This window comes from Triticum dicoccoides, chromosome 5B (assembly GCF_002162155.2).
Source record: "Triticum dicoccoides isolate Atlit2015 ecotype Zavitan chromosome 5B, WEW_v2.0, whole genome shotgun sequence".
NCBI lineage: Eukaryota > Viridiplantae > Streptophyta > Magnoliopsida > Poales > Poaceae > Triticum > Triticum dicoccoides.
The window spans coordinates 221,770,146-221,789,954 of record NC_041389.1 but is presented as its reverse complement, the minus strand read 5'-3'; the positions used below and the strand labels follow the sequence as shown (position 1 = coordinate 221,789,954).

Genomic DNA, 19,809 nt, shown 5'->3' with positions numbered 1-19,809 from the left:
CAAGGAGACTCCATAGGTGGAGAACAGGGATGCCAACAAGCAGAGGCGGGGCGAGCTAGAACCGCAAGCGACTCCAGCAGGCCTAGACTTCATCAGCAGCCTCGCCGATGATATGTTGACAGTCATCATCATCTCCCTCCTCCCAATCAAATGTGGGGCACGGACAACCGTCCTTTCCCGGCGGTGGTGCCCCCTATGGAAGTCCACCCCTCTCGACCTCATCGACACCCACGAGCTCTGCCATGGCTATCGCAAAAGCTGGGATGCGTTCTCCAAGATCCTCGGCAGTCACCTTGGCCCAACCAGAGGCCTTAGAATGGGAAATATCCATTCCAATGGCAGGGACCGAGCCAAGCTTGACGGCTGGTTCTGATTCCCCGCCCTAGATCAGCATGAGGAGTTGACTTTTGATCCCGGGCATATGCGCTTGCTACCAACGTCCGCGCTCCGCCTCGCGCCCATGCTGCAAGTCGCCACATTCAGGAACTGCCATCCCCCCTTAATGACACGCCCGCTCTTATTCTACCACGACTGAAGCACCTCGAGCTCGTCATCGTCTTCCTCTCAAACGGTGACATGGAGAGCCTACTCCGTGGCTATACTACACTCGAGTACCTTTGTCTTCAGGTGATCAATGGGTTGAGTACATTCCACATCATCTCCATGACTCTCTGGACTATTTATGTGTGTTGCTGGTTTGGGAGGAAGAGATCACAAGATGTGTACCACGGTATGGTCATTGAAGACACACCTGCACTTGAGAGATTACTTGTACTTGATCAAGTAGGTCCAACAAGAATCAATGCCATTTATGTGCCGAAATTGACAGTGATGGGATACTTGTCTGACAAATACTCTGAACTTGTTATTGGATCCACACCCGTTCAGGTGCAACAACCGCCTTCTACCTCTCCTTCTACAAATTAACATTATTTCTAATTCTGAAGATGTTTGTTCATCTGTCATTCAAAAAATGATTCCGACAAGCTTGACCACGAAAATGCGCATAGTGAAGGTCTTGGCACTAGATTCTATCGGCCACAGCCTGGAGCAAGTTGTCAGTTTCCTGAGATGCTTTTCGTGCCTGGAGAAGCTATATATAGAGGTGATGTTCCTTTCCTGTTAAATGTTAACCATAAGGGAGTTCAATTTGTGACACCTTTTTCCAAGTTTACAATGACAATGTACTATGATTTCTAAAGGATTGTTTTGGAGGATTTCAGTACATACATGTCTCCTTTTCCAAGTTTACAATGACAATGCTTGATCCATATGGTTACAATCCATATGCATTTCTCCTTTGGATTCATTTGTACTAGTTTTCTTAGGGAACTTTTCATCCACTCCAATATCTTGTGAAGATCGAAGATGGCATGTTAATGCCCATGTTAATCATGTCAGATCGAAGATGGGATGTTAGTGCATTTTACAAATCCTGCAAACCAAATAGGCTTGTGGTAGTGTTCAAAACTGCATCTAGGCACTAACATGTTTTCTTCTTTTGCAGATAAGATTAGGCCCAGTGGTGGATAATGTGATACAATATCACAATCACGTCGAATGCCTAGATCTGCATCTCTGAGAAATTACTTTGAATTCCTACTGAGGGACCCTACCGGAGATTATATTCGCTAGGTTCTTTGTTGTTAGAGCAAGGGTGCTGAAGGTAATGAGGTTTGCCCTACATTTATTTCGCAAAAATGAATGGTTTGTTGATCAGCGCCAGCACCTACGGTAGAATGGAATAGGCTCCAAAAATGCTGAATTTCATTTTGGAACTTCAGATGGCAGAGTAATCGGAACTCATCGTGTCAACCCCATACATGACTTCTCAGTGGCTGACCCCTTTGGAAAAGTTGTGAGGTTTCAAAACCAAACTAAGAAGTGGTAACATTAGTTTGAACCTCTCTGATATCAATGTTCCGCGGATCAGCGCGAGCTTTTGCAGCTGTTGAGATGAATTTCATTTCTAATATCAGTTTGAACCTTGTAATCTTCGAATTTGAGCCATATAACTCTGGAATTTGAACCTTCTAATATTTCGAGCTTTTGTGGTACAATCGTTGGAATGGCATCATATGAGACTCGTATATTGGTAGCACTATTTTGACCTCAATATGCAAGGGTCTTAGATTTGATTTTATTAACCATTCTCAAATATGTTTACCTTGTCGATCTCACAGCACACGCTCTGTATAGCTAACTCGACTGCGATCTTCGACATTATTGCACACAATTGGTTTCTTCCATTGTGTGCCCTGTAGAGCGCAGAATTAATTATCACACTGGAGTGTCCATCATCACCCTTCTGTGTAACTTTGACCTCATCACCGACGGGTAAACTTATGACCGAAGTCAGTCCACACACTTCGTTTTTACAAAGCTTTTTGCCAATAAACGCCCACGATTTGTCCCTCTTCTAGCCGACATGTGGAAAACCAAGCCAGGCGGGAAGCTTGCACGGTAAACTACGTGGTAGCATGGGAACAGGCTCACCGATGATTCATTTGGATCCTCTTCAAGCCCACGCGTGGTCAAACTGTGGTGCGGTGTTGTCAAGCGTGCATTGGAATCCTCTGCTATGAACATTGTGACAAGACGTGATGATTACAGGCCGGCTGGCCCCCCACTTGTTACAGCTGCCATTTAAGCCTCTTGTGTCTCTTAAACCTTTCGATCGTGCCCCACCATTGCAAGAAGCACACCCACCATGACAAGTTCTTAGAGGGTATCCTGCGTGGATCCAATGGCGCTCCGAGCGGCTGCCAATGACGAGCAGCAGTTCACCATGCATGCCGTGGTGGACACCCACCAAAGGTTCACGGAGCTCTCGGTGGTGTACACCAACAACCCGGTCTGGGTGGAGCACTCCAACCACATCATGGAGTTGTTGCTTGCCGGGGAGAAGTACAAGGTGGTCGGCTTCGACCTCGAGTACACCCGCACTCGTGCCGGGTCTCGTCCCAAGGTCGCCGTCGCCCATATGTGTGTGTGCAACCACATCCTCGTCTAACACTACTGCCTGGCCACAAGGCCTTGCGAGCGTTTCGCCAGGTTTGTCAATAGCCCCTGCTACATGTTCGCTATGGTGGACATCACCAATGATGTCAAGGTGTTCAAGAATTTGGGCATCGCCTGCTAGAAATCTTGTCGACATCCAGGGCCAATACAAGACCTGGGGCAGCAAGGAGCATGAGAAGGACTCACTGGTTCACCTCACCAAGGCCATAATCGACCCCTACTATAGAGACATGAAGGATTCCTGCAACAAGGACAAGCGTGCCTGGCACTCGGCATGAATGGAGAAACTTGACAAAGCTCACGCCGTGTACGCGGACAAGGAGGCGTGCACGTGCTACGACATGTACAGGCGGATCGTTGACATGAGGAAGTGCCTCCTTCACCAAAATGGCCAGGGATCCAGCCGGAAGCAGAGCAATGGCAAGCGTCATCGCAACAAGAAGTAGATGATTAGATCCTCATTTCTCCTAGTTTAGTATGCATGTAATTGCTTACTTTGGTGTGTGAAAATGTTATGTGTGTAGTCACTTGTGTAATTGTATGCTTAATTTGGTTATGCAATGTTGTCCTTTTAAGTATATATATGTTGATGCTCTATACACAGAGCAAATCACATCGCACACGGACTAAACAATGGAACCCGTCGGTGATGATTTCATCAATCACTGACAATTGTATACCAGCAATCGTTTGCTCACAACACACCCGGCTTATTAACAGGAATCGTCTGTGTTGTTATCGGTCTTCTCACACATTTCCAATTACAGACCTGTTTGCTGCGTATCACACACATCTTTTGAACCGTTTCTATTCTCTTGGCTCAACGCAAACAGTTCATCCGAGTGAACTATATGCCATATATCGCACACACCTTCAACTAGCTGCCTGTTTCTGTTGTTCCTCCTCATTGCAAATAGTTCATCCGAGTGAACCATATGCTCTACATCGCACACGCCTTCATCTGGCAGCCCATTTCTTTTGTTCACCCTCATCGCAAACAGTTAATTGAACTGAACTGTATGCCCTAAATCGCACACGCAACAAAAATCTGAACCGTGTTTCATGCATCCATCATCGCAAAACATTTTGCACCTTTTTTGATGGTTTTCTACACCACCACTTCTGATTATTGCATCGCACACAGTTTCGTTGAAGGGTCTCTGATCGTAGTGTCGCATTAGCAGCATCATGCAGTAGTGTCTGTCAAATACATATTACTAACAGTCTGCGATGAGATTGACAGGATAAACAGAGATATATACAGTCTGCTTAATTTAGTCCTTCTTCTTCTTGTTGTTGTTGTTGGATGGCCCCGCGACATCGTCTTGGCAAGGACGCTTCTTGCCGCTGACCGTTGGCTTTTCATCTCCACCGCAATCGTCATCGTCGTTGCCGTCGTCCTCCTCCTCCTCGTTCGACCATTCCTCATCATCATCATCGTCGTCCTCTTCTTCGTCCTCTTCTTCGTCCTCTGGCGGCTTCTCGTCCATCTGGTTGTCGTCTGACGACTCCGGAGGCGACGTCCCTTCCATGAATCAGATATAATCGAGGTCTGGGCTCGACGCCGGACTCATGGAAGATGAGCGGGATGATTCTGATGTTGGCCCATCATCAGGCTCCAAACTGCTGGCCGAACTGTCGTCCTCGCTGTCGCTCGACATGGTTGTAGAGTGTCTGCCAGTGTGTAGCGCGGCCTGCCAGGGACGATGAAGATGGTGGCCACTTAAGCGGGGTATGCAGAGAAGACGAACTGCCAATCTAACCGATAATATAATCAACCGCAATTATTTGTACCCAGTGGCTCCAAATTCCCGGGATTGCGTAGGACTCCTATTAGCTATTTGGCTAATTTCCTTTTTCAGGACAAAAACAAGGACGAGTTTTGGGATTACGCACCAGTAACAGTACGAATGGAGTAGGAGAGTTTGCAAGCAATACATTGAGCTTTTCTTATTGATAAAGCCAGTAATAATCAAACTAGAAAGGAAAAGAAAAAAGACAAAGAAAAATATCTGCACGAATCTTCGCGTAACATCAATGGCATAGGACATAGATGTGCATTACTTAGAGCACATCTAGATGTGCTTTGGCAATACTGTCAAACAAAACCCCTAATCATCGTTGCAAACAGTGCATAGAACATGGCCAATGCGACAACCACACTACACATGCTAGTTCCTTCTTGTCTCTTGCTTTCATCTGTTGCATGTGATTGATTCTTTCTTGCTTCATCGTACTGATTGTACATTCCAGATCAGCCAGTTTCTTCTTCAGCTTTATGTTATCTTCTCTGAGCTTGGTGATAACACTCCGAGCCCCGCCATGCCATTCCTCATCCAGCCAGTTAACAAATGCACAAGCCTCATATCCCTGCCAATGTTAAATAGTATTCAGGATGAGCGATGGCATTAACTCAAGTAAAATGATGAACCTAGCACTAACCTCTAAGGGGCAACTAAGAAACCGCCTGCCAATGTCAAATCCCCACGTGCATACACGTTGAGCGGGAGTGTGCCCGTGCACACAACTCAGCTTTTGGTACTTCTCGGTGGCGCAAAACTCGGAGTCAAACTCATGTTGCGGGAGTCTGGAGTCATGCTATGGATCTGGCGGCAGATCGCTTTCCTGGGGGGGGCAGTTCATTCAGGACGGATTCAACAAGGAGCTACTTTTGACATGCTAAAAAAGATCGGGATAGATTGTAACCTGACAGGACGATCCGGTTCCGTAGTACACCTGCCTTCTGATGACCTTAGGCAAGCGCTCGGCGGTGACCACCGTCGTGGCGGCTACACGAGCAGGAGCAGCCGCACCGAAACCATCAGCACCACTTGTCCGCTTTCCCCCAATGTCAGCTCCACGCGAGGGAATTTGGAGGCTATGTAGGGATTTGCGGGAAATGGGGAAACTGTGGGGATAAGCTAACGGTCGGGAACTACTTATGGCACTATATGTTGGAGTATAGGGCACACTGTTTATACATGTTGTTTGTGTTAGGTATTACAACATCACACATGATTTCCGCACCAAGCCGTGTGAGAAGACAATGTAGGTGAGACACGGTTGCCATTACATAACCGTATGTGATGTACTACCCTATACATATAATTGAGTTACAGTGATACCGTGTAAACAGTCACTCTGCGGATATCCATAAAAAACAGCCGGTCTGCATAAAGAGATGGCGGTGGCGACCTACGCAGCAGCTACTGGAGAAGAGGTCAATCCTCGGTCGGTGGGCGGTGGCAGCGTCATAGGAGGTCAATCCTCGGTCTGTGCCTGGAGATAGGAGGAGCTCAATCGTCGAGGTCGGCGGTGGCATGATTCGAGCACATTCATCATGGTCGATGGCGGGATAGTGGAGGTCAAACTTCAGACGGCAACCACACTAAGCTTTGCTCCTCGACCTTGCTGTCTCAGCATGCCGTCGCATCGTGCTTCTCTGTGTGCTGGGTGGAGGTCGCCGCGTGGCTAATTAATTAAGGTATTCTTTTCGAGAGTGGCTTAATTAAGGTATTCAATTCCTATGGGTAGTTTTGTACTAGTACTCTGCGTGTAAATTGACTGGCCATTAATTTTTGTCATTGCATGTCTGGATAACAATATGGAGCGCCCTTAGTAATTATGAAAATAAAGCCTTGTGATTTATGCACGCATCATGGGCAGCAGCTAATCAGTGTATTAATGTTGTTGTTTTGTTTTTAATTACCATTCGTGTGGTGCAGATGGAACGATCTCAATGGATGAAGGATCGGAAAACCGTAGATTTTATCAGTGGCGTGAAAGAGTTCATAAATTTGGCTGAAAGTACAAAGAGGAGAATTTGTGATGCGGATTACATCCTGTGTCCATGTACTGATTGTGCCAATACAGAGTTGCATGAAGTTGCAGATGTCTAGTGGCACTTAGTCTCTCGGGGATTCATGGATGGATATACACGTTGGACCTAACATGGTGAAGAGGAGGTCATGGATGAAGATACCCAGGGCTACGAGATGCCAAACCCCGATCAGTGTCACATGGATGTTGAATCTAACATTGGGGCAGAGGCGTCAAGCTACCAATGGAACACCGGAAAGCCGAAACGCCCACTGGAAAACCAAGACATCAACGCAGAGGACGACGATCTTGATATGCCAGATTTTGCTGCTATGATTGCAGATTTAGAGGGCCCAAAAAAGGATATGATTGGGTACAAGGATCTGCCAAACATTGATGCGGACTCCAAGAAAGAATTGTATCTAGGTTGCAAAAAGAAATACTCCAGGTTGAGTGCCACCCTGGCGCTTCTTATATTTAAAGCAGCAAACAGTCTATCAAACAAGGGCTTCACAGAGATGTTAGGTCTTTTCAAAGAAATTCTTCCAAAAGATAATGTGATCCCCAAAAGCACGAATGAAGCAAAGAAAATTGTTTGCCCATTGGAACTTGAAGTATAGAAGATACACGCTTGTGTGAATGATTGTATATTGTACCGTGGTGAGTACAAAGATTTGTGTTCATGTCCCAAATGCAAGCATGCACGATACAAGCGTGGGAGAGCAAAGGACAAGTACAAATTGCATGATGAGATCAAGACAGGAATCTTGTTCAAGGTTGTTTGGTACTTGCCTTTAATTCCAAGGTTGAGGCGTTTGTTTGCAAACCCTAGAGAGGCAAAGAGGTTGTGGTGGCATCGAGCGAATTGCAGATAAGTATATGAGGCACCCGAAAGATGGCGCTCAGTGGGAATTAATCGACAACAAGTTTGAAGACTTTGCCAAGGATCCTAGAAGTATAAGGCTCGGGGAGTGTGCTGACCGGATGAATCCTTTTGGCAATATGAGCACCAATCACAGCACATGGCCGGTGCTTCTGTGCATATATAACCTAGCTCCTTGGTTGTGTATGAAGAAAAAATATATTATGATGTCAATGATTATCCAAGGCCTGAAGCAACCTAGAAATGACATCGACATTTACTTTCATCTACTGGTAGAAGAACTGCTGACAGTGTGGATAGATGCACCTGTTGTAAAATGTTATGATGCTTATCGAAAGGAGATGTTCGATCTACATGCGATGCTGGTGCACACCATTCAAGATATGCCGGTATGAGGCAACACATCGGGGCAGAAAACAAAGGGAGATGTAGGATGTGTCACATGCATAGATAGACAGCTAGCAGAAGACTTCCCAAATCGCACAAAACCATGTATTTGCGTCATCGTAGGTTCTTACGAAAAAATCACCCATACCGAAAGATGAAAGCTGAATTTGATGGTACGACAGAGGTAGGTGTGGGCCCAAGACCCTATGATGGGGAGGTGGTCCACAACATGGCTAAAATATTTAATGTTGTGCTTGGCAAGAATCACGCTTTGACGGTGAAACAAACACCCAGACAAGTGTTTAAGAAGAAATCGATTTTCTAGAAATTACCTTACTGGGAGATTCTACATGTACGTCACTACATCGATGTCATGCACATAGAGAAAAACGTATGCAAAAGCATGCTTGGTACTCTGCTCAAGATTAAAGGTAAAAGAAAGGATGGTCAGGGCTCACGACTCGATATGCTTGTTGATCAATCAAAAGGCAAGAGTGAAGAAGAAGATGATGACAAATTCATCAAAGCTCGCCAGAGTTACAACTTTAGTACAAAGGAAGCAACATAGTTATTCACCTATTTGTTGTCAGTTAAGACACCCTCTTCCTACTCCGCGAACATCAGAAGTCTCATGGATGTGAGCTCAGGTAAAATGAAGTTGGGACACATGAAGTCACATGATTGCCACATAATGTTGACACAAATCCTCCCGATGGCCATTAGGAATCTGATGGACAAAGACATAAGGAACACACTCATTGAGCTCTGTGATTTATTCAACCAACTATGGCAGAAAGTTGTAGATCTTGAAGAGCTGGATCATATGCAAGATGATATTGCAAGCATATTGTCCAACCTAGAGATTTTTTTTCCACCGTCATTCTTTGATGTCATGGTCCATCTCACTGTGCACCTTGTCGACGATATAAAGTATTGTGGTCCTCTGTTTCTTCGCAACATGTATCCCTTCAAGCAGTTCATGGGAATATTGGAGCGCTTTTGTCGGAACCGAAACCATCCAGAGGCAAGCATCCTACAAGGTTATACCGCAGAGGAGGTGGTTGAGTTTTACACCGAATACATGAAACAACGACCTATAGGTTTGCCCCTCTCTCGCCACGAGGGAAGGCTGAAAGGTAAGCCGGTCCTTGCTGGCACGCAAATGGCTGCACCCGGAGAATTGGCAGAGAAAGCCCATTTGACGGTACTGCTTAACAACCCAGTTCTCAGCGCTTATGCCGAAGAACACTTGGCGGAGATACACCAAAGCTTCTTACCAATGGTGCCTTCATCAGATGTGGAGATGAAGGAGCACACTAAGAACTATGTCGGATGGTTGAAGAAGCGTTTGGCACAAGGATCCATCGATGACATTGCTATGTGGTTGGCACAAAAGCCATCACCTACGGTGTTTACGTATCAAGCATATGACATAAATGGATACATGTTCTACACTGAGGAACATGATGAGAAGACCTCATATCAGAACAACTCTATTTGAATAGAATGCATGACTATAGATGAAGCTGGTAAAAGGGTATACTATGGAACCATCAAAGAGATTTGGGAGCATGACTATGTGAAAGTTAAGGTGGCATTATTCAGGTGCTCATGGATCCCTCTTGGTCAAGTAAAGGTTGATGATTATAGGAAGACCTGTGTTAACAGGACAGCGATGGCATATCACGTGGACCCGTTCATTCTTGCCAGTGATGCTACCCAGATTTTCTTTACGGAAGACCCTTTGCATAAGAACTGCCATGTAGTGATGCATGGGAAGAGGAGCGTACTGGGTGTCGACGATGTTGTCGATGAGGACGAGTACGATGAATATGATGAGTTGCCAGCCAAGGGATCATGCACCCGTGTAACAGAGAAGGTAAAATCATCTAAAAATCCAAGTTCATTCGGGGTCAACTAATGATCCTAGTTCCCCCTTGTACATGGGAATTAAGCCATAAGACTGGTCTTTATGCCCACCCTGCAACTTATCTCGTTCAATTTAGAACTATCACATGTACTGAATTTGCGAGTTATGCCCGATTTTCTGGTGATGTAAGAACCATTAATATGTTGACCTTGATAAGCTGTCAGCTGAGGAAATGAATATGAACTATTTTTGTTGTTATTATTATTATATCATAGAGGTAGCACACTCAATTGATCTCACTACAGTATGTGTGAACAAAAATATGCAATCTGGTTTGCGAATAGCACACGGTTCGTTGATGAAAGCCGTGTGCTGACCAAACCCCGCCCATGATCTGAGTCGTGCTTTCTGATTGGCCAGAACCCAAACCCCACGGATCATACGTCTGCATCGTTGGACGCTCCCAGATCGAACGACGATCCACATCCCTTTCGACAGCACATGCAGTTCCGGTTGTAATTTTATTTTTATGCACAAAATGCACGTTAAACTCAAAAAATGTCTTAGATATAGCTAACGATAGCCGAAATGAGCCAGAAAGTAGGACCCATGGTATAATGGTGATTGCATACCATGGAAATTTATATGAGGCCAAACGATCAAGTCAATGGCCACAGGAGTTTAAATTGACAAGTCTCCTTTTGGAAACCATGATCCTTCATGTGAGATGTGATACGTATCTGTCGTATCTATAATTTTTTATTGTTCCATGCCAATATTACACTACTTTCATATACTTTTGGTAACTTTTTTTACTATTTTGGGGACTAACATATTGATTCGGTGCCCAGTGCCAGTTCCTGTTTGTTGCATGTTTTTTGTTTCATAAAAAATCCATATCAAACAAAGTCCAAACGGGATAAAAACGGACGGAGATTTATTTTGGAATATTTCTGAATTTTGGGAAGTGGAATCAACGCGAGACGATGTTTGAGGGGCCCACGAGGCAGGGGGCGCGCCCCAGGGGGGTGGGCGTGCCCCTGACCCTCGTGGACACCCACTAAGGCGGTTGTTGCCCTTCTTTCACTGCAAGAAAGCTAATATCCGGGGAAAAATCATGTTGAAGGCTTCAATCAAATTGGAGTTACGGATCTCCGGGAATATAAGGAAAGGTGAAAGGGCAGAATCTGGGAACACAGAAACAGAGAGAGACAGAGAGACAAATCCAATCTCGGAGGGGCTCTCGCCCCTCCCACGCCATGGAGACTATGGACCAGAGTGGAAACCCTTCTCCCACCTAGGGAGAAGGTCAAGGAAGAAGAAGAAGACAGGGGGCTCTCTCCCCCTCTCTCCAGGTGGCGCCGGACGCTGCCGGGGCCATCATCATCACTGCGGTCTACACCAACACCTTCGTCATCCTCACCAACATCTCCATCACCTTCCCCCATCTATCTATCTACAGCGGTCCACTCTCCCGCAACCCGCTGTACTCTCTACTTGAACATGGTGCTTTATGCTTCATATTATTATCCAATGATGTGTTGCTATCTTATGATGTCTGAGTAGATTTTTGTTGTCCTACGGTAATTAGTGAATTGCTATGATTCGTTTAATTTGCTTGTGGTTATGTTGCTGACCTTTGGTGCCCATCATATGAGCGTGTGTGTGTATCACACCATAGGGTTAGTTGTATGTTGATAGGACTATGTATTGGAGGGCAAGAGAGACAGTAGCTTCAACCTAGCATAGAAATTGATGCATACGGGATTGAAGGGGGACCAATATATCTTAATGCTATGGTTGGGTCTTACCTTAATGAATGTTAGTAGTTGTGGATGCTTGCTAATAGTTCCAATCATAAGTGCACAGAATTCCAAGTCAGGGATGACATGCTAGTAGTGGCCTCTCCCACATAAAACTTGTTATCGGTCTATTAAAGTAGTCAATTTCTTAGGGACAATTTCACAACTCCTACCACCAATTTTCCACACTCGCTATACTAACTTTATTGTTTCTTTATCTAAACAGCCCCTAGTTTTTATTTACGTGATCTTTATATTCTTGCAGACCTATCCAACAACACCTACAAAGTCCTCCTAGTTTCATATTTGTTCTAGGTAAAGCGAACGTTAAGCATGCGTAGAGTTGTATCGGTGGTCGATAGAACTTGAGGGAATATTTGTTCTACCTTTAGTTCCTCATTGGGTTCGACAGTCTTACTTATCAAAAGAGGCTACAATTGATCCCCTATACTTGTGAGTTATCAAGATGCTCCGGTTTGGAAGGAGCGATCATCAAAACTTGTGCCAAACTTTACCAATTTTTTTTCCATGGGGTCGTGATAGCACGACACGGGCACACATCGATTTTGATGATGTCCGGACTCCATCTAAATTTCCTGTAATTAAAATACAAACTAGGCCTACACCAGTAGCCGCACCTCACGGCCGACATGTTTGAAACTTCTTCTTGCTTCTCGAACAGACGGATGAAAACTTGCAAAGCAACGCACAAATGATATGTACACCTTCTTTGCTAGGCTGGTCGTAATGGGATATCATAGCTAGTATCATGCATGCCAACTAGGCACTTTTGATAAGCTGTCATATAATTAAATGAAGAAAGAGAGGGTTAAGTATCATATCATGAAACCGTATCATAATAAATGCTATGCTACTATGTGTCATGCATGACAATAAATAAAGTACTACATGATACTAATTTCTATGATGCATGACAATAAACCGTATCATAATAAATGCTATGCTACTATGTGTCATGCATGATAATAAATGCTATTCTACTGATGTATTCTTTGGAGAGTAATTTTGAAAGGTTCCGAAAAAAGAGTACCTGAACAGATGTCCGTATGGATTTGTACTGAACATGTTTTCACAGACTAGACTTTCTCTATTTTTCGCATGGTTTTCCTCGTAAAACAGAGTACTTGTACTGATTTATGTGTTTGCTTGTACTGATGTATTTTTCATAGAGTATTTTTAATACGGTGAAACCATTCGTGTTTTTCTTCGTTTTGAAAATAGAGTACCCAAATTGATCTCCGCATGGATTTGTACAGAGCTTGTTTTCACGGACCAAAGCACATTTTTTTATAAAACATGCTATCTTTTTTCTAACCGTCATACTGTATTTTATTGAACCTCCCAATGGCCTCAGTTGAACTATTAGGGTTTTTTCTGACTATATTCAACCGGTGTGATGCCTTACATTACCTAGTTAAATATTTTTTATAGAAGGGAACATTGTTATGGGCTATGTGTATACATTGCTTTACTTTGTGACCCCTTGAACCGATGCATGTCCACCCCTTAAACCAATGCATGTTCATGAGAGAAGTGATGTTGTTTTGCAAGGTGGACTTTCAATATAACTAGCAACAAGTTGGCACCATGTTCACTATAGCAGCCCTTTTAGGAAAAATTTCACGGTAGAAAATTGTTCACTACAGCAGCCCATCCGGGAGTAGTATATACATTTTTTATGTTTACATTGCCATGCATAGAAGGTCTACTGCAGCAGCTATGCAATAGGAAGGAAACTTTCACCAAAATACTGAGAACAAAATGCTTCGTGTGGAAATTCCATTAGGTACCAAACAACAGTTCTCCAACAATGCAAGAGTCCATAGAGCATTTTGTTCAAGATTTCATATATGCACTTGATTTTATATATGAGAACAAAATGCTTCAAGAGTAGAGAAAGTTCATAGAGTATATCTCTTAGTTCAAAACACACACTATAATACTAGAACTACTGAGAGTTCTCCAACAATACTTTATGAATAGGTCTAGGAGTTCATCGAGTTCTTAGTCCAGGAATACTTTATGAACATGTCCAAGAGTTCATAGAGTTCTCAGTTCAAAGTTACCAAACTGTAGTACTAAGGCCAATAAAGCATTGGAGTTGTTCAGAAGCAGCCTGGGCACAAGTCCAAAAAAGTTTATACAATATATCCCTCATTTTGAACTACTATCACAAAAATCGGACATAACTGGATGGAGGGACTTGCTTCAACCATAACTTCTATGTTGTCTCCTTTCTTATCAAACGAACAGACTGATTGTACATAGGGCTTCATTGGAAATAAACCAGCATGCCCTCCAGTCTGCGAGCGGGTTGGACTAGCTCCCAGGGGCCCATTCGGCGCCAGTTGCTCCCTGCATTTAATCATAACAAGTCATGAGTTCCCATAACAAGTTCAAACACATTCTAAGTGACTTGCACAATCAGTTTCATATTTGTGTAACCAAGCAAGTTCATGTGTAGTAACATTAGAAATTCCCAAAGAAACCTAAAAAGATTTCTACACTTTGAAATACTTCATTTTTACTTCCCAAATACTTCATTTATTTTGAAATATGAACTTCTACATTTATTTCCTTAGAACTTGTTATCTTTTCCCAATGAATTCCATGGGTTTTGTGTATCATTATTTTTGTTTATCTTGTTTTCTATTTTTCTATGAACTTATAGGGTTATACATGTTGAACTCATAGACCAGCGGCACTTGGAGGCAGAGCGTAGGCGGCGGCGGTGCGCTGAACTACGCCGAACATTTTTTCTGCACTAGATAGTGTGTCTGACATGCTGCCAAGGTCCCACACATGTTTTGCTAGAACAAGTTGAACTGAATATCTTTCATTTTGAACTTTGAGAGAAGCTATAACTACTGTTGCCCAAATGTGAACATAATTTTAAGTTTTCCAAGAATATACCTTCTGTTCTTGTTTGTTGACGAGCACGCCGCCCCTACTCCCGCAGACTGATGGGCACTGGCGAAGTGGAGTTGAAGGAGCGAGGATCACCTTGCTTCCCATTCAATTGAGGATTCATGTGACACTTGCTTCCCATTTTCATCAGTAATAGTACTAGTACGACTCAACAATAATTTTAGAATTGTAGACGGCATCCTGGTCGGTACGACTCATCAGTACTAGTGCTCTTTTTTCCAAAAAATTGTGTGTTAGAATAGAAGCAATTTTTCTATATGGATGTTACTTTTTAACATTAAGAATATTACTGATCAGTAATATTATTTATGTAGGTCGTACTAATCAGTACTGCTACTTGTCGTACTGGTGAGCACTAGTACTGATCTAGCTAACACAGGACGACTGGGAAGTAGACGAACTGAAACACATTCAAAAGTTGAACTAAAGAAAATTGAATTTCCCCTCACAAATATCAGATATCTGATGCAAAGCATAGTGGACTTATGTTCTTGTGTACTTTGAACTCTTAAAGTTTTGAAAATTGAACCTTTTTCCTTTGTGTACTTTGAACTCTTAATGTAAGTTGGAGACAAATACCTTCTGTGTTGTGTACTGAGAAGAGAAGAGGCTCTATTTTTCGTGCTAAACTGCTGCTTTTTTTGATTGACATAGGACGACTGGGAAGTAGACGAACTGAAACACATTCAAAAGTTGAACTGAAGAAAATTGAAGTTCCCCTCACAAATATCAGATATCTGACGCAAAGCATAGGGGACTTATGTTCTTGTGTACTTTGAACTCTTAAAGTTTTGAAAATTGAGAAGAGCATGGCGATCATAACCAAAACTTCAAACGGATTTAGGAGTGGGCATTTACTGAGCAGATTGATGGAGTTGGCCGAAGCACCGATACCATCCTGGTCGTACCAGACCAGGGCATCCATCCTCCTGTGTATGAGCATGCCCGTCCCCCACTGGAACCACGGCAAGGCAGTGAGCTCGACAAGATGCGACACCAGGGGGGCTCGGTTTGCGAGATGATGTAGCGGTGGAGACCTGTCTGGGAGGTGGGACTGGACTGGCGTAGTGGCCTTAATCACCACCAACCTGATACCTGTTTATTTCACCATACTCCATGAAGAACTCAGATTCGAGGTCTGAAAAGGAAGGATCAACCGCATATCAATAGCATAAGTTCAGAGTGCTAGATGGTGTTAACATACTGATCTACCACTGATGGTAAAAATATTTTTTGAGAAGAAAATATTGATGTTGATTGCCTAAAATATACATTTAGTTATATTGATTGCTTCTACAAAGTGATATTGATTGGCAAAAAGGACAGATCACTGAATCAGAAGACACACACACATCTAGAAAATCACTCAACACACCTTTCTTTTGCATGTGTTGGATTTGGACTGAATGAATTACGAAGAGATTGAACATTGGTACATTAAACAGTAATCTTTTTGTCATATCTACCTACAAGCCAAAGGTGCAAATGTCGAATCGTCAACAAGGAAAAATAATTGAAAAGCAAAAGCATAACCTGTTCTACCATGCATCATGGTTTGCCCTAGTTTTGGCGCTAATTTTGAAGCACTAACACAAGAACTGGCCGAACTGCAAAGTACAGTAGCAATTGAGAAAAAATCAAAAAAAAACTTCTACATGGCTTCTTTTTAACTCCCGATTTTTCCCAGTAAAGAAAATTTAGACAATCCATCAAACTTACTCGCCTCTTGAGTATGAACTTTTTAGATTTTGATCGGTGAACTTACCAACCACCAAAAACACCAGAATACATGCTAACTCAAAAAAATAGAATACATGTACTATTATAATTACAAAGCACTGTTACACTTACAATACACACATGTACCACACAGCAGTGTGTATTTGTACTGTCCATAACAACGAATTAACCAAAAACAACTAATTTATGAAGGAAACAATTTTTGAACTTGGTTTGAGCTTCATTTCTCAGATTTTTGAACTCCTGTTGTAGGTATACTTGAACTTGCGTGACACATTTTATTCTGTTGAAAAGCAGCTGATTTTTGAACTCCTGCGGCTAACATACCTGATTTATTTCAGTGAAGGGCTGTCACCATGTTGTCGACAAAACACTGCTTGATTTATTTCAACGGCCTGGAGTGGTGGCTGTGAACGGCCAGGGTGCTCCGGCGGCAAAGCCCCACCGGGAGATGGCGATGCAAGCAAGAGGTCGGGAAGCAGTGGTGCCAGTGGTCGGGGTCGTCCTATGCTCATGGCAGAACTGTACAGGAAGTTGATTTCTCACCCAACCATAATTTTTTCCTTTTTGGAATCCATTGAACTGAAAAAAGCTACAATGTGAGCTGAAAGTATGAAAACAACATATCTCTGAAAGAATAAAGAACTAGCTTTAACATATCTATGAAAGAATACACCTCTGAGGAACTAGCTTTGAACATATCTCTGAAAGAATAGAGAGCATGGAAAGTTCAACGAAAGAATAAGCAAAAGGCACACTAGTACGCAGTAGTACGAGTCCAGTCTTGTACGTGCTAGTATTAGATTTGAATAGTAGCTAGAATTGAAGTTCAGGTAACCATGGTACACACATCATACAGTTTCAGTCATGTACGCACACACTGTAATAGTAGCTGCAATTAAGGTTCAGGTAACCATGGCACACACATCATACAGTTTCAGTCATGTACCCACACACTGTAATAGTAGCTGCAATTAAAGTTCTAATAACCACGGCACCCATAACAGAACAAGAATCCAGCTAGTAGCTAGGCAAGCAAGGAAATGTGCTTGCCTAGGCAGGTGGCCATCAGCACGCATAAATCAAGGCCGTCAGTTCAAGCATTGTGTGGCCAGCAAGAAATGTGCTTGAATCTTAGCTGAAATTTGTACAGGGATCTAAACTTACCTGAACTCATTTTACATGGATTTGCACGGTTGGCCAGTGATGAAGGCAGGGCAAGCAGAGGCAGAGGAGGACCGTTGGATGTTGTCGCCATTGCCATCCTGCTCGAGTGGTGGATGGCGCTGGTTCAGGGGTGCAGGGGAGCAAGCCTCTAGGGGCGCTCGCGCTCGGACACGTCGGGAGTGCCACGGTCGGTGGCAAGGACCGGCCATCAACAGGGAGCAGCAGCTCCCCTTTTCCCTCGGCGAATCTTGGATCCACCACCATGGCTAGTCTCGGGACATAGTTGGCGCAGGAGGCAGCGGTGGCCAGTTGTGCACGAAGACCGGCGGCGCTCGGAGGTAGGTGGTGGCGCACGGAGGCAGGGGTAGATGGCGGCAAACTAAGGGAGGGAGGTCGTGGAAGCGGCGCGCTGGGGCAGTGGGCCGACATCGGCGTGCTGACGTAGTGACTGGCCGAGGCGCGCTGGGGAGGGAGGAGGCGGCGGCGCAACGCAGGTGGCCGATGGCTGTGTGCTCGGCGAGGGGCACGATGGCGGCGCGCTCGGGGTGGTGGGATTGGGTTGGGGGAATCGTCCGGGACAAGGGGTCCGGGACAAGAGGAGGCGAGCCCGTCGGCGGGGAGGCATGCAGACGGCCAGCCGGCGGCAGCGCGTGGGTCGGAGGAGCGACCCGTCACGGCGCTGCAGGCTCCCTCGCTTCGGCTGCCGCCGTCGCTCGCTTGCCCACGACGACTGCCTCCGGCGGTAGGAGGCGGGCTGGGGAGTTTCTACTATAGTCAGCGCATCCCGTCCTTACAGAGACCGATGGTAACAAAGAATAGTCCAGTTCTATATGCACATACACACACACTACTCTATGATACTATATATATATATATATATATATATATATATATATATATATATATGCACTATGAAGGTACGTACGTAGTATCATATAGTATCATATGCATGATAATATAGTATATGATACTTGTAGTGGTATCATAGCCGAGGGTATCATCCACTCGGAAAATATAGCAAGTATGCTGATGTGTGGCTAAGAATTAAATATAGTGAGGGTTAGAGTAACATATACGATAGATACCGCATGTTAAATATGATGCTAATTTGTGTCATGCATGGCAGTAAATATGATCTATGATATTATATATACTCTATGTATTATACTATGCGTTATATATACGGCCGGTCTATTATGCTAATATTAACAGAATAACTATTCTGATAACACTTCCGCACTGCACGCTCAACACGAGGGCACTGCACTTTCTCTAGCAAAGGCACTGCAGTGCATACACTAGTGACCTTCGCATCGGAAAAAACTGCATGCAGTGTTTTTTTGATACCGTTTTCGCTCTAGTTTTTTAACCATTTGTCAGAACGAGGCGTATAATATACCATTGGAAAACTATGGATTAGGCGCAACTTCGCCATGTTGAACACTTTTCGAGATTCCTCGCGGTTTAAGAGCAGTTTCAAAACGGTGGGCGCCCAACGAGTAGCAGCGAGCGTATTTTCGCGTTTATTCGCAAACCGCTTACCGGAATGAAGCAAATGATATGCCGTTGGAAAGATATCGTCGGGGCGCAACTTTTTCGTATGTATTACATTCTCAAATTTGTAACGGTTTAAGAGAATTTTCAAATTTACTTAATCGCGGAATTCTGTTTTTTAAAATTTTGTAAATTTTTTGTACTGCTTTCGCTTCAGTTTTTTAACCGTTTGTTGAAACAGATAGTGTGATATGCCCTTGGAAAGCTATGGACGACGCGCAACTTTCATATGTATAAATTATTTTGAGATTCCTTACAATTTTAAGTTAATTTTAAAAATCATGCGACGGACGATGAGTAACAGCGGTCGTTTTTTCGCGATTTTTTACAATCCGCTGATCGGAATGATTCAAATGATACGTCGTTGGAAAGTTATCGATGAGACGTAACTTTTTCATTTAGAACACACTCTCTAATTCCATACGGTTTAAGAGCAGTTTTAATTCTACCGAAATACGGTACTCTGTTTTTTCGCGACACTAAAATCGATGAGTAGACCGCATCAGACAGAAAACCGCACTGCTTCGGACAGAAAACCGCACTGTATCAGACAGTCAAGCGCACTACATTTTTTAAATGCATTTTTGTTTCAAATGTAGTGTACTAAAAAGTCCTTC

At 43.8% G+C, this 19,809-nt stretch overlaps 1 long non-coding RNA gene across 1 annotated transcript; it reads right to left on the bottom strand.

The window, feature by feature from the left end:
- Positions 1 to 13,694: 13,694 nt before the first annotated feature.
- LOC119308132 lies at positions 13,695 to 18,386 on the bottom strand. The gene is made up of 4 exons (XR_005149858.1): positions 17,639 to 18,386; positions 16,799 to 17,053; positions 14,717 to 15,869; positions 13,695 to 14,158 (listed from the first exon to the last, which is right to left on the bottom strand). It is a non-coding gene; the product is annotated as an uncharacterized LOC119308132 (long non-coding RNA).
- Between the last annotated feature and the right edge of the window lie 1,423 nt (positions 18,387 to 19,809).